At 36.2% G+C, this 24,521-nt stretch overlaps 1 protein-coding gene across 11 annotated transcripts in view; it reads left to right on the top strand.

The window, feature by feature from the left end:
• LOC131426980 (innexin shaking-B) overlaps nucleotides 1-24,521 on the top strand; it is a 1,311,753-nt gene that overhangs the window by 439,023 nt on the left and 848,209 nt on the right. The gene's annotated exons all lie outside the window — the stretch shown is intronic.

Genomic DNA, 24,521 nt, shown 5'->3' on the forward strand with positions numbered 1-24,521 from the left:
ATTGTGAATTTGGAACACCATCTAACGAAAATCCGAAAATTATTTTGTTCATCCACTTTGATTAATTTGTTTCATAGATATAACAACACAAGCTGTATTGATTCACCTAAATACTTTAAATAAGACGATTTTGCATAACAAAAACAAATTTTGCATTTGAAAACATAAAAGGCAAATCGATCCGCAGTATTTGCAAGAATTCGACATAGAGTTTCTTTTAAAGTGGTTTGATTCAAAAGTGTTTTTTTTCAGTGCTTAAATTCTGAAACACAAAATCAAAACTGAAGCAATGCATGCAAGTATACACGTTATTTTAAGCGTCGTCGTTTTTCAAAAACATAATATTTTAATTGTTAATGATTCTGATTAAAAGAAGTTCGTCGTGCTTTTCACAGAATTTATGTTGCAAAAATTATCATCGTTGCAAAAATCATACAAAACGCCTGAATTAATGTTGCATAAATTCCTATCGTAGCAGCAGCACTCATGCATTTATACATAACAACGTCAAGTACGTTACGTTTAAATTTGAGCGAAATCAGTCCAAATGAATCATGATCCGAGAAGTTTTAACCATGGTTTATTATCATAGCATGAAAATATATTATTTCTCGCAAATCATGACTCGTTTTGCTCATTTTTAGAATCGAAATTTTGCACGTGTACATAGTTTCAAATACCCAAAACTCAATATTATCAATACCCAAAGTCTTGAAAAGATTCGTTTCTATGGTATCAAGAGGAATGTCATGAACTATCAATTGATACAAGTTACTATTTGCTCAAAATATTCTAAACCGAGAACCGAGACTATTTGCTCAAAATATTCTGAAACGAGATAAGATTGCTCTCAGTAATCGTTTTGCTCATTATTAGAATCGGAATTTTGCCCGTGTATATAGTTTCAAATTCCCAAAACTCAATATCATCAATATCCAAATCCAAAGCCTTGGAAAGATTCGTTTCTATGGATTCAAGAGGAATGCCATGAACTATCAATTGATACAAGTTACTATTTGCTCAAAATATTCTAAACCGAGAACCGAGACTATTTGCTCAAAACATTCTGAAGCGAGATAAGATTGCTTTCAGCATAAGCTATAGACTTTTACCTTTCTCATATAGAAAGGCTATGCAATAACTATGAAATCCATCTTTTCTGCCGAGGTCCTAAGGTCTGAGCAGCATGTAACATTCGACTCAGTGTGTGTGTCTGTGTGTGAGCATAAATCAAATAAACATAGATTTCCCAGTGTAATACTAATGTAGTTGAGCAACCCGTGACAGCAAAAGCATCGTCTAGTGGAGAATGGGTGCGTAAATGCTCCTTAAATGCATGTATAAAGTTGCCTGCGCATTTAACAAAACCATAGTAGCAAATGGAAAAAAGTACACCCGTTTCTCACTAGAGGTGCTGTTAGTGTCACCGTACAGTCGGAAATCTATGTTTATTTGATTTATGGTGTGAGTCTGTTTGTGTGTATGTGACAAATAATGTTACTTAATGTTATCGAAGAAGGCTGAACCGGTTTTCATATACTTATACCGTTTTCGTTTATTGATCAAAGCAGCCCGAAAGCTGACCCAGAGTCGCCCAAACAACGTTTGATATGTTTGTTTAAGCAACCTGAGATCGCTCTAGATCGGACACCAATCGCGTAGTTTCGCTCTGAAAATTTTCTCGGGTCGCACCACGCATCCAGCCGAGTTTGTTTATTTTTCCTTTTTTCATGAGTTGTTGTTTAGGGCGCGTACCACGTGTTCGTTTTACTCGGAGTCAGAGTAGCCCGCGTCTAGGTTCAAAAACGAAAACGGTATTAGATTGAAATGAAAGGTCTATGATCCCATAGGCAACTGTCGAATTTTATCCTGATCATATGTCCGGATTTGAAAATATATGTATTCACTTTCCTCAGGTATGGCTTAGCCGATTTTTACAAGCTTAGATTTAATTTTAGTGTTATATTTCTACCACCTGGTATTGAACGGTTGCTAAGAAATTGAAGTGAGTTCCGTTTTTTTAGATTTTCATCATTATTACCGGTGGTTTCGGAAGCGGAAACCGTAGACTAGTAATCCCAAACTAACAGATCGGCTGAAAAGTTCGTATCGTTTCTATGAGAGGGCGCCACTAGAATTAAATCCATACCATTTTCAGTTAGTACCAACCCTCAAAAGATACGTGTATAAATTTGACAGCTGTCTGATTATTAGTTTGTGAGATATTGCATTTTGAGTGAAGTGAGTGAAGGAATTTCGTGTGTTGATGAAACACTACTTTTTGATGAAAAAAAGTTCCGCCAATACCAAAAATGGCTTGATAAGTGTTTTCCAGACTCTGCACCGGGCGAAGCAACAATTCGTAAGTGGTTTGCAAAAATTCGTACTGGTCATATGAGCACCGAAGACGATGAACGCAGTGGACGTCCAAAAGAAGCTGTTACCGATGAAACGTGAAAAAAAATCCACAAAATGATTTTCAATGACCGTAAAGTGAAGTTGATCGAGATAGCTGACACCCTAAAGATATCAAAGGAACATATTATTCACGAATATTTGGATATGAGAAAGCTTTGTGCAAAATGGGTGCCGCGTGAGCTCACAATAGATCAAAAACAACAACGAATTGATGATTCTGAGCAGTGTTTGGAGCTGTTATATCGAAATAAAACCGATTTTTTCGTCGATATATAACAATGGACGAAACATGGCTCCATCACTTCACTCCGGAGTCCAATCGACAGTCAGCTGAGTGGACTGCACGCGATGAACCGAACCCAAAGCGTGGAAAGACTCAACAATCGGCCGGTAAGGTTATGGCGTCTGTATTTTGGGATTCGCATGGTATAATTTTCATCGACTACCTTGAAAAGGGAAAAACCATCAACAGTGACTATTATATAGCGTTATTAGAGCGCTTGAAGGACGAAATTTCGAAAAAAAACGGCCTCATTTAAAGAAGAAAAAAGTTTTGTTTCATCAAGACAATGCACCGTGTCACAAGTCGATGAAAACCATGCTGAAATTGAACGAATTGGGCTTCGAATTGCTCCCTCATCCACCGTATTCTCCAGATTTGGCCCCCAGTGACTTTTTCCTGTTCTCAGACCTCAAGAGAATGCTCGCTAGTAAAAAATTTAGAAGCAATGAAGAGGTAATCGCTGAAACTGAGGCCTATTTTGAGGCAAAGGATAAATCGTACTACAAAAATGGTATCGAAAAGTTGGAAGATCGCTATTATCGCTGTATCGCCTCTGATGGCAATTATGTTGAATAATAAAAACGAATTTTGGCAAAAAAAATGTGTGTTTCTATTAAACGATGCGAACTTTTCAGCCGAACTATTAGTTTTATATATCCACATACTAGCAAAGTCTGCCAACTAGACGAATTTTTTTGATTGTTTTTTTTTTTTTTTTTTTTTTTTTAAATAACTATTTATTGGAATATGAGTTAAAATTAAATTATTAAGATTTAAATTGGGTGTTCAGCCACAAGTGGTGACTTTTCAGCCCTGTTATATATATGATTTGGTTATTACCATGAAGACATCATTTGCTTCCGCAATTCTGAGATTTTTGTGTAGGGAAAATTCTAAACCTACTTGTATTGTGTAATGGGGAAAAGGAACTTATATACTAACTTACTAACTAATACAGAGAGCGAATCGATTCAATTGAAGATTGCATCGATTTTTGTCGGAATTTGCTTATAATATTATGTGACATTACATCTAATGGTTCTATATTTGTGAGTCTGTGTAACTCATTTGTACTAAACCAGGGAGGACGCTTCAGAATCATTTTCAGAATTTTATTCTGAATCCTTTGAAGCGTTTTCTTCCTGGTGGAACAACAGCTTGACCAAATTGGTACCGCATAAAGCATGGCTGGTCTGAAAATTTGTTTATAAATTAACAATTTGTTTTTTAGACAGAGCTTAGAATTTCTGTTTATAAGAGGATATAAACATTTAATATATTTATTACACTTTGCCTGGATTCCTTCAATGTGATCCTTGAAAGTGAGTTTTTTGTCATACGTTAAACCTAAGTATTTAGCTTGATCAGACCATGTCAATTCCAAGCCATTCAATTTGAGAATGTGATTATTGTTTGGTTTAAGAAAAGAAGCTCTTGGCTTGTGAGGAAAGATAATTAATTGCGTTTTTGCTGCATTTGGTTTAATTTTCCATTTTGACAGATAATCACTGAAAATATTTAAACTTCTTTGTAGGCGACTGCAGATCACTCTTAGATTTCTACCTGTGGCTAACAGACTTGTGTCGTCACAGAATAGCGATTTCTGACAACCAACGGGTAGATTTGGAAGATCAGAAGTGAAAATATTATACAAGATTGGAGCTACACTCGAACCCTGCGGAACACCGGCTCGTACGGGTAGCAATTCAGATTTACAATTCTGATAGCTAACCTGAAGAGTACGATCAGTTAAATAATTTTGAATCATTTTGATCAAATAAATAGGAAACTGGAAATCAGACATTTTTGCTATTAAACCTTTGTGCCAAACACTGTCGAATGCTTTTTCTATGTCTAGAAGAGCAACTCCAGTGGATAACCCAGAAGATTTATTTGATTTTATCATGTTCGTTACTCTGACAAGTTGATGAGTAGTTGAATGTTCATGACGAAATCCAAACTGCTCTGGTAAAAAAATTGAATTCTCATTTATATGAGTCATCATTCTTAACAAGATAATTTTTTCTAAAAGTTTACTGATAGAAGAAAGTAAGCTAATTGGGCGATAACTTGATGTTTCTGCTGGGTTTTTATCAGGTTTGAGGATAGGAATTACTTTAGCGTTTTTCCATCTTTTTGGGAAGTAAGCTAATGAAAAACACTTGTTGAAAATTTTAACCAGGAGTCTCAAGGCAACATCGGGAAGATTTTTAATAAGAATATTAAAAATTCCATCATTACCAGGAGCCTTCATGTTTTTGAGTTTCCTAATAATTGATTTAATTTCATCAAAATTCGTCTCAATAATGTCATCGTGTGATAACACTTGGGTTGAAATATGATCATATTTCAGTGAGACTTCATTTTCAATAGGACTCACAACGTTTAAATTAAAATTGTGGACACTCTCGAACTGCTGAGCTAGCTTTTGAGCTTTTTCACCATTTGTAAGAAGTATTTGATTTCCTTCCTTGAGAGCAGGAATTGGTTTCTGAGGTTTCTTAAGAACCTTAGAAAGTTTCCAGAAAGGTTTAGAATATGGTTTAATTTGTTCAACTTCTTTAGCGAAATTTTCATTTCGCAAAAGAGTAAATCTATGTTTAATTTCTTTTTGTAAATCCTTAACTATGTTTTTAATAGCAGGATCACGAGAACGTTGATATTGTCGTCGACGAACATTCTTCAACCGAATGAGCAGTTGAAGATTGACATCGATGATAGGAGAATTTAATTTAGTTTGAGCTTTGGGAACTGAAAGATTTCTAGCTTCGATAATATAATGATTCAAATTATCAATTGCTGTGTCGATGTCCGCAGAATTTTCTAAAATAGTTTCATGATCCATATGATTTTCAATGTGAGATCTGTAATCCAACCAATTAGCTCTATGATAGTTGAAAATATAACTAATTGGATTAATTATAGCTTCGTTGGAAAGTCTGAATGTTACAGGAAGATGATCTGAGTCAAAATCAGCATGAGTAATCGGTTCACTACAAATGTGACTTTGATCTGTTAGAACCAGATCAATTGTAGACGGGTTTTTCACGGAAGAGAAACAAGTAGGATTACTGGGATGAAGAACTGTAAAGTAACCAGCTGAGAGTTGATTATGAAGTATTTTACCATTACTGTTATTTTGCCTACAATTCCACTGGACATGCTTAGCATTTAAGTCCCCTATTACGAAAAATTTCGATCGATATCTTGTAAGTTTTTGCAAATCGCCTTTAAAGAAATTTAATTGTTCGCCGGTGCATTGGAATGGCAAATATGCTCCAGCGATGAAATAAATTCCATGAATGGTTTCAACTTCGATTCCCAAGCTTTCAATAACTTTAGTATTGAAAGAAGGCAAAATTCGATGTTTAATTTGCCGTTGGACAAAAATGGCAACTCCACCACCAATTCCAGTAAACCTGTCAAATCGATGAACCACATAATGTGGATTACTTTTCAATTTTACATTTGGTTTAAGAAAAGTTTCTGTCACAATGGCAATATGAATTTTGTGAACTTTGAGAAAATTATAAAATTCATCTTCACTCGATTTCAAAGATCGAGCATTCCAATTTAAAATATTCAAATAATTATTTAACATCTCTGTTAAATTTTAAATTCAATATAATATTATTTGCAAATTTCCATCCGATTTGAAATGCTTCAAAAAGTGATGAAGTCGAATTCATTTGGATGATCATTTGAAAAAGTTGATCTTGTAGGTAGATCATTTTATTTTCAGTTATATCGCCTAAATCGACTTCATTTAAAGAAGCGAATGGCATTGAAGGAATATTTGTAGGTAGACTGCCATTAGAAGAAGATGATTTGGCCGGTCTACCTATTAATAAATTGTTTTCGTTAGAAGAAGAACTGCAAGGCGGTCCTGTGTTTTGATTATTTACATTAGAAGAAATAGGAGATAGATTTCTACCTAATATACCAGCATAACTGACATTAGAAGAAGATGATGACGAGGTCGATCTACCTGTCAATAAATTGTTTTCGTTAGAAGACGAATTGGCAGGTGCCTTAGAAGAATTTTCAGGTATGTTCTGTAAATTTAGGGTCGTTGATTTGACTTGTTGTCTAAGCGAACGAGCGTTTAAAATTTTTTCCCTGACAGGACATTTCAAATAATTGGATTTATGATTTCCATTGCAATTTGAACATGAAAATTTATCAGTGGTTTCATTCATTGGACAAACGTCTTTCGAATGCGATTTACCACAATTCAAACACCGTATATCCATATGACAATTTTTGGTTCCATGACCGAAGCCTTGGCAACGACGACATTGCGTTAAGTTTGCAATACGATTATGCCGTTTATAATGTTCCCAATGAATTTTAATGTGGGAAATGAAACGTACTTTTTCTAAAGTTTTCAAATTGTTTACATCACTTCGATTGAAGTGTATTAGGTAAAGTTCATGGGAAATTCCAGAGCGTGGTTTAGAAGTACCATTCGCTCTTTTTTTCATAAGTATTACTTGGGAAGGGGCAAAACCAAGCAATTCTTTTAGTTAATTTTTAATTTCATCAATACTTTGATCATTTGATAATCCTTTCAAGACAGCCTTAAAGGGTCTGTCTGATTTTATATCATATGAATAAAATTTATGAAGTTTTTCGGACAAATATCGAATAAGACGTTCGTAATCTTCCAATCCATCCACCAAGACTCGACATTCTCCTCTTCGTCCGATTTGAAATGAGACTTTTACTTCCGGGAGAAAAGTAGAAAGCTCAGTACGGAATGCTTTGAAGTCGGAAATCATCACCGTCACTGGTGGCATAGATTGATGTTTCTTCCCAGAACGACAAGCGTCCATTTTGGGAATTTTTGAAGAATTTTCTTCTATGTCGCTACAATCGGATTCAGGAAGAATCTCGTAAATATTGTTAGACGGCATAGGATCAACGGAAGGGAAATCCGTCCGTTGTCTTTTATTTTTACATTCAGATTCTATAAGATCGTGAATGTTATTAGAAAAATGTTGAATAACGGATTGTGATTTATTCCGTATTGAATTATTTTTAGCCTTAGGCTTGTTGCCTTTCCGGTTGGACGCAGGCATTTTTGAAATTAATGAAATTTTAAATTAAATTAACTAGGCTAAATTAGTCTTCGATTAGACTCCTAGCTAGCCTTAAAAAAGGCTGATTAATTTCTTAGTCACTCTAATATCACTCTTTGTATCACTTAGTCACTCTAATATCACTCTTTGTATCACTTAGTCACTTAGTTAGTGATTCAGGTAGCCTTGAAAAAGACTGAAGCCTTGAATCAATGAAACTCTAGGTAGCCAGAAAAAATTCCAGGAGCCAAGAGCTATACGCGTGCGGTGCGAACGACTGTTCAACACCGACTGATTTTTTTGATTGTTTATTTATTTGTTTATTTATTTAATAATGCTCATCTGACAATGAGCAATGAACTACTAAAAGCTACTTAACAAGTTATCTTAACGGAATTAAAATAATTATGGACAATTTAGTGCCATAGCAACCGATGATGAAACTGAGATGACGTTGTGATGAAGTCAAAAAAATCGCTGAACTCGTTGAAGCGGCGAATCATTGCCAAAATCGGGCTGTTTGTAGCGTAGCTGGTATTGCGTAGATCAGTATGTAGTAAAGGTCGCGGTTAAAGAATACGTGTTTTAGCATACCAGCTCACTTGGGATAAAAGATTAGGAGCATCATATTCAGCCAGTAGTAGCTTAGATATGAAAATCGCTTGTGATGCATCTTTAGCCGATCGACGACATGCATCACAAGCGATTTTCATATCTAAGCTACTACTGGCTGAATATGATGTTCCTAATCTTTTATCCCAAGTGAGCTGGTATGCTAAAACACGTATTCTTTGACCGCGATCTTTACTACATACTGATCTACGCAATACCAGCTACGCTACAAACAGCCCGATTTTTGTCCTAATAGTTGACGACGATCCTACAACAACGTTAGACTCAACGGGTTGCTCCAGGACAGTTCACGTAATGCATAACGTACAAATTTTCGTTGAACAGCTTCAAGTCTTTGAATCCCTATGACGTGGTAAAGACACCAAACAACATTGGCAAATTCTAGCTGCGATCGTACTAAGGAACAATATAGCGTCTTTAACACTCCAAATACCAAGCCTCTAAAAAAGTTGGAACGGTAACTTTGAGCTGTCATAGCTCAGTTGTTTTTCAAACGAATCTCAATTATTTTACATCCTCGAATTTCGTGAAGTTCATAGGAGATGGTTGGTAAAGGAAAAGCAATGAAAATTTGATTTTTTCAGTTCCAGGTTTTTTTTTCACGCGCCCAATATGCCCTATCTGCTTTCCTATTTTCTTTCCTTTGGCATAAATGTCGCATAGAAAATATTGACTACGTCAACTTTGTTGTTAGCCAACCGATCTTCAGTCAGAACTTTGTTGTTAGCCAACCGATCTTCAAAATTTGTTCACCATTGGAAAGGTACTACTTCAAAAAATAAAATGCACTGAAAAAAAAACGAAAAATAGGGTTGTCTACCCAAAATTATAATGAAAACTGTAGGTAGATGACTTAAGAAAAGGTGAGACTTTTTACAATGATCGTAGATATCTCGAAATTCAAAGCAATGACCTATATATTTTTACACATCATTTGATTGCTAGTAATACCAGCTACAATTTTTGCTCAATTACCATTACTGCACAATCAAAAGAAAACATTCGAACATCGATGAATTTATAAATATATATGAAATTTTCATTTTTTTCACATGTTTGTATATAACTCAAAAATTATGACATGTGTATTTTTTTAATCAAAATATTGGAATCTTAACCATACCAATCTAATAATGATCAAAATTATATATCCGTTCAAAGAATCTCAAGAAATTTGGTACAAATACAGAGAATTTCTATTATTGGGAAAATATTGCCTAATAATACAAATTAAAACTTTGAAATTTTATGACATATAATTTTTTATTATTTTAGTTGGGAATTTATTGTGAACAAAACTTACAAAAAACTATATATATATATATATATATATATATATATATATATATATATATATATATATATATATATATATATATATATATATATATATATATATATATATATATATATATATACATATATACTTAAACTCTAAAAATATCTATTATCTTGTATTGGACGAAAGATCTGAACAATTTTTATGCACAACCCAAACGGAATTGATAATTACTAAAATAAGTTTTTTTTTGTTTTAGGTTTTCCGTAAAATCTAAAAAAAATCGGTAGAAGATCGGAAATTTCAAAATTTCTGATATATATTGCGTTCCAACGTTTTTGCAAATCAAAGTGAAAATATTGGAATTCGTGTTGATTTCATCTGGTTCAAAGAGATGTAGAATTGGTTGTTCATTAATAAAATAAATTTTGTGACAACACAAAAATTTTAAATTATTTTAATGGCTTTGTACAATAAGAAATATAACGTAATATTATAATAATTTCATATACTAACCCATGCAACAGAAACCAACCACAATTTTTTAGAAAAGTTATTGCTTGATTTTTGTTTTACAAGCAATTAAGAACAAAAACATATATCTTAAATTTTCCGCTATTCTAAACGACATCAATTACAATCGATTTAATATTAAAATTTAAATATCACAAAGAATTATTTCGGAATGTATAGAATTCGAAAATTATTTGAATTTTCTATAAGTAAACCATTAAGAGAAAGTAGAATTCCGAATTTAGCACAAAAATTACACGAAATTAAGTAAAACTTTTTTTTATCCACCTAGTGGTGTAATGATGTCTTTCTCATATCTCTCTTATTCTCATATAAAAAATGTATTCTTCAAACAGTTTTGTTTGATTTTTGAAAAACATGAAGCTAGTGCATGAACTAGTGTAACCTACAAAATGAAACAGTTCTCAAATCGGTTAGGCCATCTTTCTCAGTGAAGTGAGTTCCACTATTTCAGGTACTTATGAAACTGGAATCGCCCCGAATATTGGCTTTGCAGCAGCCTTTGCGATTAGTACCAAGCAACCAATCTATTTGCAGCTTACAGTTGTCTTCGTCTCGAAAACCAACATCTTCGTTTGAATGCTTTTTACTGAATGAAACCCTACTCCTATGTTATCAGAATTAATTGGCTCAAGTGGCATGTTTCCCTAGTTATTTGGAGATTTGTGCCTTGCCGTTGCTTCTCATCAACTTCCTGATGAGAAGGGAAGGATAAAAGGAACATGAAAGGGAATTGGGAATTGGGTGAGGTGGGTAAACAGGACAAAACATAAAGAAATAAATCGCCCTGCATCCCCGAAAGGATGCTGAACGATCTTCAGGTGCCAAAATGCACGGTTGATAAAACCTCCAACCACAGAGAGACCTTAGAGATTTTACAAAAGCGACACCATTCTGCGTTCCCAGAAGAATGCAGAACGATTTCTTCCCGAATATGCACTTGAATTAATTTAGCACTTTAGAAGACAAAAATACCTTATTTTTATATATAGCTAATAGATGACCTACATGATACGAGTATTTTTCAATGGAAAAACCCAATGTTTGAACATAATTTTAAAAAAATAAAAAATTTATCTCCTCCGCCTTTTTTTATAAACATGATCCAAAATATTTTCTGTCAAATACAAAAAATGGATGTTTTTTCGTTTGCCTCAATGCTAGATACAGCAGTTTAAAAATAATCTGTTTTTGAACTAGTTTTGCTCATAACTTCGGTTTAGAAAACGCTACCTGAATGCGCCAGTCATTGAAAAATTGGTTTTAACACACTCTAAAAGATGTTCAAAGATACCTAAGGGTCTGTCCATAAAAGGCGTCACGCATTTTTTTGGCAATTTTTGACTCACCACCCTCTCTTTGTCACGAATTGTCACTGCAACAAAGACCCCCCATCCCCCCTACGTCACATGTCATGAATTCAAAATAAATAAAATTCAGCTCAATACACACTCAATATGTATGACAAACCATACAAATATGAAGGAAGAATCGATTTATTACATGCTGTCATTAGATAAAAAAAAACCCTAATACTACAAAGCCATCGAATTTATTTTATTAATATTAACTATATAATTTAACAAAAGTATTTGATTGGAATTGATGAAACATTTAAATCATATGTTTCAATCCTCCTAGAGGTACACAGATATATCATTTTTTTAGCTAAGGAGTAAAAACCTCATCAAATCGAGATCACTGCAGAAGAAGATCGCTTGTGATCTTTGCCAATAAAGATCACTTCTGATCTTATCTTTTCAAGATCAGTTGACCAGTGATCTTTAAATCACATCAATCAAAATCAGTACTGATATTCCGTCACACTAAATCGGTAGTGATTTTGAGCTAAAATGATTCTTGATTAATGTAAGTTTAATCGTTGGATGATTCGATCATCCTTGATTTTGGTGGAGGAACACCGCATACGATCAAGATAAGACATGACATGATCTACGTCTGAAATCGTTGATCCCCCGCTGAGGGGTGTGAAAATTAATAACAACAGCAATCCTACAGGAATTTGTAACTAAGGATAACGCGTGTCAATGAGCGTGTCAAACTCATATACATTGTATATGTTATTTGTTTTTAATTGCCGCATAATGTCTACTATATCGATTTTGATTGGTTCTTTTCGGCAAGCATTAACTGAGAGAGACTAAAGATATGAAATGAACAGACGGATAGGTATTCTAGATTGAATCAGTTATAAATTTAGAACGGAAAAGCTAGCCTAGGCAGACTCATATAGGCATGATCAGAAGAAAGAAATGAATTCTATTTTATCTTCTACTTGAGGGGGTCGAACACTAAATTCGAGTCCCCAAGTATGGTCGTGTAACAAGTGTAGTTCTTCACCACACTATGCTACTGACACCGGCAAAATAGAATTCAAATCTTTCCGCCTAGATCCGATCACGCGATTATTATTCTTTTACTACTGACACCGCAGCTGTGCCCAATATTTTTAGGCACTAAGTTAGAAGTGCCAACCGCATACCTATTGTGTTTGAACTACTCGTAGCCTTTCGTTCCGCACACAACGGAGGGCATATCGCATTAAACGACACGGCCAGACACTCAGTAGAGATCGAATTTTTCGTTACATTTTAACCAACTCATGTATATGTTATTTGTTTTTAATATCCACATAATGTCTGCTATATCGATTTTGATTGTTTCGTTTTCGGCAAGCATTAACTGAGAGAGACTAAAGATATGAGATGAACAGTCTCTCTCAGTTAATGCTTGCCGAAAAGAACCAATCAAAATCGATATAGTGGACATTTTGCGGCAATTAAAAACAAATAACATATACATGAGTTGGTTAAAATGTAACGAAAAATTCGATCTCTACTGAGTGTCTGGCCGTGTCGTTTGATGCGATATTCCCTCCGTTGTGTGCGGAACGAAAGGCTACGAGTAGTTCAAACACAATAGGTATGCGGTTGGCACTTCTAACTTAGTGCCTAAAAAGCATTGGACACAGCTGCGGTGTCAGTAGTAAAAGAATAATAATCGCGTGATCGGATCTAGGCGGAAAGATTTGAATTCTATTTTGCCGGTGTCAGTAGCATAGTGTGGTGAAGAACTACACTTGTTACACGACCATACTTGGGGACTCTAATTTAGTGTTCGACCCCCTCAAGTAGAAGGTAAAATTGAATTCATTTCTTTCTTCTGATCATGCCTATATGAGTCTGCCTAGGCTAGCTTTTCCGTTCTAAATTTATAACAGATTCAATCTAGAATACCTATCCGTCTGTTCATTTCATAACTTTAGTCTCTCTTAGTTAATGCTTGCCGAAAAGAACCAATCAAAATCGTTCTTTTATGGACAGCTCCTAAAACGAAAAGAGAAAAATTTAAATGCTAAAGCAAAAAATCTGATTTTGTGAGGAACACCCTAAGTTGCACTTTAAAAATAACTGTAACACTAAAACCGTTGCAGATACTATGGTGTACTCAGCAAAGTAATTTTGCTGTCCTCTATCTCAACACATCCGGAAAATAAGTTTTGGATCCCCTTAATAATAAGAGCCACCCTAATATCATGTACATCGACATATGGCTTATCTGCACTTATCATTTGTTTTAAAGACATCATAGGTCTAAAGTATAAGGTTAAGCCACAAATTTATTTATTTATTTACATGTAATCAACAGAAAATGTGTAGTCCCAATGATTAAAAACTATTCCTATTTCTAAGTATGTTTGAAAAATTCGTTTGAATTCTGCTACGCGTAATGTGAAAATCGAATCCGGCAGATACTCGATTGAAAGTTCGTTGTAGACCAATAATAGCACCGTTATATCCATAATTCGTACGACTAAGAGGCAATCGAAATAAGACGTTATTCCGAAGAGCTCTACTGCGTACATTTAGAGAAATTTCCCTGAGGAGTGCAGTCTATTTTATTGTTCAACATGTCGGCGATCAACATAGCACGGGACAAATCACGTCGAATGCCAAGGGTGTTGAGTCCAATCAATAATCCACGGCTTTCGTAGCTAGGCAGCTCGTAAGGGTTATTCCAAGGTAGCTGTCGAAGAGCAAAACGGACGAATCTGCGCTGTATTGATTCTATTCGGTAGGAGCTGTTAAGGTAATATGGGATCCATATCGTAGAGCAGTACTCGAGCGTTGTACGAATGAGTGAGCAATATAGAGACTTTAAACAGTAAATGTCTGTGAAATGTTTTGCTATTCTCATTACAAATCCTAAACTACGAGATGCCTTTGTTACAATAAAGTTGATATGCTGCTTGAATAACAATTGCTCGTCTAGAATTACAGCGAGATCCTTAACACACGTGGTTCTGTTGATCACTACTTCATCAAGGCAGTAGTTGTATCTTATAGGAACTTTTTTGCATGTGAACGTGATGATTGAGCATTTATCAATGTTCAAAGCCATTCGATTTACCTCACACCACTTTGAAAAAAAATTCAAGTTGGTGTTGGAGGAAAACAGCATCCTCGTTACTTCGAACTATTTGGAATAGCTTGAGATCATCAGCGAAAGATAAACGTGGACAATTTAGAGAAAAATTCACATCGTTAAAATACAGGAGGAAGATCAGGGGTCCGAAATGGCTGCCTTGTGGAATCCCAGAAGAAGCGATGAACTCTTCGGATACAGCGTCATTTATCTTGATTGCTAATCGGCGATTATTAAGGTATGAGGAAAACTAACGCGGCATGTTAGAACCAAATCCCAATCTGTCTAACTTGGCAACAGTAATGGCGTGGTTAATTTTGTCAAAGGCAGCGGAAAGGTCCGTGTAGATAACGTCAGTTTGTAAACCGCAGGATATAGCATCCGTCACAAACGTCGTGAAGGTCAAGAGATTGATAGTCGTAGACCGTTTCGGCATAAACCCATGTTGTGTTTTTGCAATAAACCACATACAATGGTAGAATATAGATTCAAGTATCACCATTTCGAAAAGCTTTGGAATAGCACTGAGCGAGGTAATTCCACGGTAGTTGTCGATGTCTTTTTTGTCTCCTTTCTTATGAACTGGAAACATGTATGAAAACTTCCAGGAATCAGGGATGATCCCAGATGTTAGCGATAAACGAAAAAATTGGCAGATAGGTAAAATTAAACCTATGGAGAATTTTTTCACAAAGATAGCAGGAATACCATCGGGTCCGGAAGAGCTCGAAGATTTCATTTTGGCGATAGCCATTTTTACTGAATCTTCGTCAACACTGATAGTATCCAACAACTCATTTGATACTGGAACGTTCATTGCTGCTTGGGCCATTTGGTTCGGTGACATCACTTCATTGGAGAAAACACTGGAAACTTTTCGGAAAACTTAAAGATTTCCATATGAGCGACTGAATGAAAAAGTCGGATAAGTGCTACTTTGTTTGGAAAACAAAAACCGGATATGGATTTTGCAATGCAAGAATCGTTTAAAAACATCTTTTCCGCAAAACCGGATAAAACAACTTTGAATGCAAAAACCGGACAAAAACTTTGCCGGTTCTCTCAAAACAAACATATTTATCCGGTTTTTGCATTCAAATTTTTTACCGGCTGTGGACGAAGCATGATTTGCTTGTTTATTAAGGGCAACTTGATCTATGCTGCGTTCCCACAGCAGCAATTTGTAAAGACTTTGAAAAAAAACCGGATAAATACATTTGTTCTAGAAGAACCGGTTAGGTTTTTGTCCGGTTTTTGTATTCAAAGTTACTTTGTCTGGTTCTTGCAGAAAAGATGTTTTTAAACGATTTTTGCATTGTGTACAGTCGTACACAGTCCGAAAAATTATTGTAGTTTTACATATCATAAGATGCACATAAATGGAGCATAATATTTCACATAAATTTATATTATAGAACATGAAAAACAGGGTGCTTTGAAGATTACATGGTTCGATCGAATGGAATAAAAAATTAAAAGATCGATAGCAACAGCGCGACTTGAACCGAGAAACATTAGATCACAAATCAACCCAGTTGATCGACTGAGCCACAGAAGCACGTATGTACCTAATGAATAATTGATACATATAAATCCAAACAGCGGCACCTAATAGCCGAGTGCAAATTACATTCGGAACCTGTACAACTCTGTACAAATGGAATATTACGTCATTTGACAAGTTCAGTAGTTATGAATTGAAACGTTTGTAGAACTATGTCACCTGTGTGGCTTTTCCCAATTTCTAAAGCTTCAGTCGCACATTAAACATGTTAGAAAAAGGTTCGAACAAAGCGCTATAAAAGGATTTAAGGTGAAATGTAGCGTCATAAAATGCGCGCAAAATTTTATCCGCTTCAGTTGAACGAACCGTCGCACAAAGCATAACAAGAAAAACCGGCACATAGAAACAAGAACTTTTTTCGATGATTGAGCGCAGTGGGCTTACCTCTCGTTATATTGGCTTGTGAAAAAGACCGGACGTAATGGATTTTTGAATCCTTCACACTTTGAATATATGCTAATTCAATCGTTATTGTTAGTGATTACTCTTACACTAGAGCTTTAAATCATCAGTAATTATGAATGACTAACATAATGTTATATGCGTATGTATTGACCAACTTGCTAACCATGTATATGCCTGTTGTTTTTCAATGTTTATCACATTGTTTGTATCACGATAATACTTGGTTTATATTTCATTCAGTAGCTTGTCAATGATGAAGTTATAGTTTTGCTATAAAAATTGCTACAATCTAAAATAATACCTGTTATACGATATCACACAGCCAGGCTTTATTGCTTCAGCAACATCAATGCATTAAACTCAACAGAATTGGACATTATTAGCATTATAAATGACAGTTACTTAGAAAAAAAACAATTTCTTACAATACCCTTTTTATTGTATTCAACTTGTTTTTATTTCAACACAAAACCCAATGCTGCATAAATTCGCGTCATTATTTTATATGTAATTTTTGCTCACGGTATAATGTCACCGCGCCCACCGTGCATTTCTCACACCACCTCAATACGAAACAGCAGCGCGCAAGCAATAAAAAAATGCGAAAAGTTTATGCAAACTTTTTAAAATTTCGGTTGTTTTAGCTAAAATTTTATAATTTTGAGTTGCATTTTCAGATTCTTTATGAAATTCTGCTACAAACACTACTTTTCAGTTCTAAAATCATCACCGTGGAACGGAACAGTTACCGTTTATACATTTCAAAAACCAATTACGGCTCGGCAATGCAAAATTTCTACATTCTAAGAATACTTGGTTATGATAAATTTGATTTCGAAAACTTAAGTGCTTTTGGTTTTTCGGAAATCGGTCTAGTTTTTGAATAATTGATCAAAAACGCGATTTTCGCATTCCGCTACATTTCACCTTAAGGATAGAAAATGTACGGCGTAAGTTCATCAGATATGCACTGCGAAACCTACCATGGCGCGACTCGATAAATCTCCCACCTTATGTTGATCGGTGCAAGCTGCTAAATTTGGAAACTCTTCAACGATGTCGTTGCATCCAACAGACTGGATTTGTTGCAAAATTATTGAATGGCGAAGTTGACAGCTCTGAACTATTGTCATCATTGAGCATTCGAGTACCATCCAGATCTCTGCGTCATGGCTCATTTCTTGTACCTCGCTTCCATCGCACTAAATTTGGATATAATGAGCCGTTAACATCACTGGTTCGAACTTTTACATCTGTCGAGGAACTATTCGAATTCGGAGAACCGTCTTGCCGATTTATCACACGGATTAAAAATAGTGTAACCATAAAATATAAGATTATATTTCATGTATACTTTAGTCAGATGGAATTAATAACAATAAAAATAAAATAAAAAAACCCTTCTTCATCCACCTAGTGGTGTGATACTGCCTTTCTCTTCTTTCATAACAGTCTCATGAAAATATGTTTCATACATTTATTAAATAATTTTAGACGCCAATTGATTCAGATTGATTTGAGTAGTTCACAAAAGCATGCTTCAGTGTTTTATGTCACACAGTCAGCATCATTTTTCCAAACTAGTGCTTGACATTTGCGCTGCCTATTTGTATGAGAACAGTGATGCTAATCTAAAATAAAAAAGCCTTCTTAGTCCACTTAGTGAAATTTTCATATATCTTGAAAAATCACCATAGGGGGGAGTACATGAAATTTTCGAAATCGAAAAAAAATTTTTGATGCCAAAAGGCTTAGAATTGCATGAAACGTCGAGATTTAGTGTCATATCGAAAAAATTTTTTTTTGTAAAAATCGACTTTTTGGGACTTAGAAAAAATATGAAAATTTTTCTAAGTCCCAGAAAGTTGATTTTTTCAAAAAAATTTTTTTTTGAGATGACACTAAATTTCGATGTTTTATGCAGTTTTAAGAGTTTTGGCATCAAAAAAAATTTTCGATTTTGGAAATTTCATGTACTCCCCCCTATGGTGCTTTTTCAAGATCGATAATTGTCAAACCTTTACCACCGGGCAGCACCCCTTAAGCATGTCCGATTTAGGTCAAATTTTGCATGAAGGCTTTTTTCGAGGTGCTTAAACTTTTGAGCACTAGAACTTTACGAAAATAGAGTTGATCCCAAAATTTTGGCACCCTTATATATACAAGAGCGGTAAAAATCAACGTGTTTTGTCGGTTACGTCACTTATACCATCATATATCTGGAACCAAAAGTCACAACCATTTGATCTTCGAACTTGATCAATGGCCCGACAGTAGCTTTCAAACGAGCCCAAGTTTATTAAAATCGGTTCAGCCATCTCTGAGAAAATTAAGCGCGTTCAAATACAACGCTTTTTGTCGGTTACGTCACTTATACAATCATATCTCCGGAACCAAAAGTCACAGCGATTTGATCTTTGAACTTGATCAATGGCCCGATAATACTTTTCGAACGAGCCCAAGTTTGTTAAAATCGGTTCAGCCATCTCTGAGAAAATTGAGCGCGTTTAACTTCAACGGCTTTTGTCGGTTACGTCACTTATACAATCATATCTCCCGATGGTACTTTTTCAAGATCGAAAAGTGTCAAACCTTTACCACCGGGCAGCACCCCTTAAGCATGTCCAATTCAGGTCAAATTTTGCATGAAGGCTTTTTTCGAGGTGCTTAAACTTTTGAGCACTAGAACTTAACGAAAATAGAGGTGATCCCAAAATTTTGGCACCCTTATATGTAAGAGCGGTAAAAATCAACGTGTTTTGTCGGTTACGTCACTTATACCATCATATATCTGGAACCAAAAGTCACAACCATTTGGTCTTCGAACTTGATCAATGGCCCGACAGTAGCTTTCAAACGAGCCCAAGTTTGTTAAAATCGATTCAGCCATCTCTGAGAAAATTGAGCGCGTTCAAATACAACGCTTTTTGTCGGTTACGTCACTTATACAATCATATCTCCGGAACCAAAAGTCACAGCGATTTGATCTTTGAACTTGATCAATGGCCCGATAATACTTTTCGAACGAGCCCAAGTTTGTTAAAATCGGTTCAGCCATCTCTGAGAAAATTGAGCGCGTTTAACTTCAACGGCTTTTGTCGGTTACGTCACTTATACAATCATATCTCCGAAACCAAAAGTCACAGCCATTTGATCTTCGAACTTGATCAATGGCCCGACAGTAGCTTTCAAACTAGCCCAAGTTTGTTAAAATCGGTTCAGCCATCTCTGAGAAAATTGAGCGCGTTCAAATATCTTCTAAAAGTGCACACACACACATACACACAGACATTTTCCGATCTCGTCGAACTGAGTCGAATGGTATATAACACTATGGGTCTCCGAGGCTCCGTTCGAAAGTCGGTATTTCCAGCAATTCTGATACCTTTCTATAGAGAAAGGCAATAAAACTTCGCGCGTTTGACCTCGCGATTGATTGTAACAACTGCTAACGTAGGTTAAATTATCGAAAGGCTCGTGTATAACACGGTCATAGATATGTATCATAAGAAATTTGAAACTGTGTTGACCATGGTCAAGATTGCGGCCTACAATGATTTGTAGATGTTTGGAACATATCAAATTTACTGTTGACTGACAAGTATTTCGAGATTCTAATCAAAATATTAAACTAAAATAGGTTGCATAAGTTGTAGCAAAATAATAAATTACATTTACATGTCAGTTTGGTATTATATGCTGATTAGGGTTGCGCACGATGCTAACATAACAAGTTCAATGAACACTGAGAGAATTAGGGTGGGGTAATAATAAAGATACCGAACAAAAATGCGAGTCCGGGCGAAATTTGCTCGCGCAGGGCAATATTGCAATGTGTTATGTGGAGAATAATCCGTTTTGAAAAACTAGGATACGAAGAACAATATACAGGTATATAGAAAAGAAAGGGAAACTCAAAGCTAAAGCCTACATTATGACTATGATACGTTAAAAAAACAGAAAAAAAACATTAGAAAAAACGGGATTGAGACTAACAAAACAAAATAATTTGAAGAAGTGTTGTCAAGATGTTTACTGAGTATGCAATATGATAACCAAATGGGAGCTAAAAATCAACTTGGATGGATCTCTGGATTACGAAAAACGTTATGGGAAGAAAGAATTCATGCATGGAAATCATATAAAACAAATAAAATATAAAAAGATAACAATAAAATGTCACAGAAGAAAATTATGAATAGCATTTTTGCTTTAAATGGAGAATAAACTGAATTATACTAATAAAAAGGAAACAATATCAAGTGATAGTAAAAGCATGATGGGATATAACTAAAGAGGATACTCATATGCGATTTTTTTCATAGTTTTTATGGATTCAAAATAAAATGACATGACAACATTAGGCCAGCACAAATATATTGATTCATAGTTGAACATTAAACTAATATAATGAAAAAGAAAAAAATAACAATGAAGTGATGGAATTAGAATACGACACAACGTTAGAATGAGGAAGACATAAGAAACTAGTGGACAGAGTAACGACTACCAAAACAATGCTGGCCAGCAAATAATTCCTATGGCATAAATGCATTTTAGCAATTTCTTCAGTATGAGTGTGGAAACAAGTGTGTGTGGACAAAGGGAGCGAATTATTGCTAATGAAAAAAGTGCGCACTATTTAAACGGAATGGCAATTTTTATTATTAAAGAAATCATCTGGATAACGATCACATTCGTACCGCATCTCTCCGATCGATCGGGCGTTATTTCGTGCTCTTAAGCAGTGCCGTGTGTGTTTTTCCTTGCTAAAGGTTTTTTTTCTCACACATTCGATAGTTTACCAGACTAGTATAATAGTGATCAGACGGTGCCTATCATCAAAAACTGCCGTTATTCTATTGTGTTTCCAAGAGGGTTTGCTTTGTTTGCGGTGCTAGTGATTGTTCCCGTGCGAAGGTTCCGCACACTAGCAGCAGAGACAATCACCTTGCTGACCTTGAACTGGATTAGTGGTGTCTAGCTAAGTATAATCCTAGTGTTTTGTTTTTATCATTCTACCCGTTTATCTCAACATATCTCAATAAAGCGTGTGTTTACTTTACTATGAACGAGGGCGGAGGGCGTCCTCCCTCAAATGATAATCTTTCCATAAAAATGGATGGCATAGAACTCTAATTTATCTTCCCCTGATAACCCCTCTCGCACACGCGTGTGGCCAACCGGTTCTGCGGGGCCGTATGTGGTATACTTCCGGTCCAAAAAAGAACAATCACTCAATTTGATGCAAATATCAAGTGAGCTGGCTAAGTACTACTCGGACGTTATCCAGATAGCAAAAGTTCGAGCGAAAAAGTTGAAAGTTGTCGTGAAAACCCTCGAGCAGGCAAATCAGATCGTTCGCCATGATGCCTTTACGAGGAATTACCGCGTTTACATACCAGCTCGGGAAGTGGAGATTGACGGCGTGGTTAGTGAGGCGAGTTTGACCTGCGAATACCGTCTGAAGAGTGGGGTTGGCTGTTTCAGAGATCCTGCTCTTCAGAATGTTAAAATACTAGACTGCAAGCAATTGAGTTCAGTAAAAATTGCAGAAGATAAGACAAAAACTTATTCTTCATCAGACTCATTTCGGGTAACTTTCGCTGGATCTGCTCTTCCCAATTACGTCCTTCTGGGCAAGGTTCGCTTACCTGTACGCTTATTTGTCCCGCGGGTAATGAATTGTACCAATTGCAAGCAGTTGGGTCACACAGCCACCTACTGCGGCAATAAGCAAAGATGCATTAAATGTGGAGGGGAACATGCAGACGAAACATGTTGCAAAAAAGCTTCAAAGTGTCTTTACTGTGGGGAAAACCCACATGAATTGAATTCATGTCCCGCGTACAAACTACGCGGAGAAAAATTGAAGCAATCTCTTAAAGAACGTTCCAAACGAACTTTCGCAGAGATGCTGAAGAACACCATGCCACCTGTCGAATCGATGAATCTCTTTGATTGTTTGCCTACCGACGAGAATGATTCCGATGACCCTCAAGAGGGATCATCCTTTACTATGCCTAGCGGTTCTAGGAAAAGAAGGACGATCTCATCTCCTAAACTCTCTGTAAAGGCCCAAGGATATCCATTGCGGGGACCAAAAAAATTACAAATAGTCGAAGTGCTTCCCAAAAACCGAAGCAAAAGGCTCCTGGTCTAGCGAACTTAGCATCAGACCAAGAGTTTCCTGCACTTCCCGGTACACCAAAAACCCCGAGTACCCCTAAAATACAAACTGAGAATCAATCAAGTGCTGGAATACTGAAATTCTCTAACATTGTGGACTGGATTTTTAGAACCTTCAACGTCACTGATCCTCTCAAGAGTCTGTTGATGACATTTATGCCAACAATTAAAACATTTTTGAAGCAGTTGACTGCAAAATGGCCCCTCCTTTCAGAGATTGTATCCTTTGATGGCTAATACATCGAACGAGGTTAAGGATGCAATCACTGTACTACAGTGGAATAGCAGAAGTATCCTCCCGAAAATTGATTCCTTCAAAGTTCTTTTAAATAGTTTGAAATGCGACGCATTTGCTTTGTGTGAAACCTGGCTTACCTCAAATGTAACCCTCAACTTCCACGATTTTAACATAATTCGCCTGGATCGAGATGATCCCTACGGAGGAGTACTTTTGGGGATCAAAAAGTGCTATTCCTTCTTCCGAATTAACCTCCCATCGATACCAGGTATTGAAGTTGTCGCATGTCAGGTCAGAATTAGAGGCAAAGACCTTTGTATTGCTTCCATCTACATTCCTCCAAGGGCCTCGATTGGGCATCGGCGGCTAAGCGATATCATTGAGCTCCTTCCCGCACCAACGTTAGTTTTAGGTGACTTCAACTCACATGGTACGGGTTGGGGTTGTCTTCATGATGACAATAGATCAACCGTGATCTATGATCTTTGCGATAACTTCAATATGGCAATTCTTAATACGGGAGAAATGACACGGATTCCTGCACCACCAGCAAGACCAAGTGCGCTGGATTTATCCCTTTGCTCGACATCACTACGGCTGGATTGCAAGTGGAAGGTGATCCCTGATCCCCGCGGTAGCGATCATCTACCTATCGTAATTTCAATCACCTGCGGATTACGACCATCGGCGACAATCAATGTTTCGTATGACCTCACACGAAATATTGATTGGAAAGAATACGCTAATTCGATGTCTGAGAAACTCAAAACAACACAAGAACTTCCTCCGGAGGAAGAGTACACGTTTTTGGCTGGCTTGATTCTCGACTCCGCGATTCAAGCTCAGACGAAACGTGTACCCGGCGCGAAAACTAACATCCGTTCTCCCAATCCGTGGTGGGACAAAGAGTGCTCATCATTGAACGCGGAAAGATCTTTAGCATTCAAAAAGTTTAGAAAATATGAAACACCCATCGGCATCGGCATCGGCCAGAATAGTCGAAAACACGTTTTCGTTCGGCACGTCAGAAAAGACATTGCAATCCGTTGCAAAACAAAAAGTGTTCTGTAAATAGTAGAAACTTTACGTCTGCTTAGCGGTTCAAATTGAACTGCCGAGTTTAGCACTAAGCAGTTCAATTTGAACTGCTCTGCACTGATGAGTCAAAGACGAAACGTAAAAATAATGAAACACCTGATAATTATCGCAATTACGCGGCGCTAGAAAAGCAAATGAAGAACTTAGTTAAAGCAAAAAAACTAGGTTACTGGCGACGGTTTGTTGACGGATTAACAAAAGAAACATCGATGAGCACTCTTTGGAACACAGCCCGACGAATGCGCAACAAAAACACCATGAACGAAAGCGAGGAATATTCTAACCGCTGGATATTTGATTTCGCTAAAAAAGTATGTCCTGACCCTGTTCCGGAACAAACGATCATGCGCGTG

Source organism: Malaya genurostris, chromosome 2, assembly GCF_030247185.1.
Source record: "Malaya genurostris strain Urasoe2022 chromosome 2, Malgen_1.1, whole genome shotgun sequence".
In the NCBI taxonomy this organism is placed as follows: domain Eukaryota; kingdom Metazoa; phylum Arthropoda; class Insecta; order Diptera; family Culicidae; genus Malaya; species Malaya genurostris.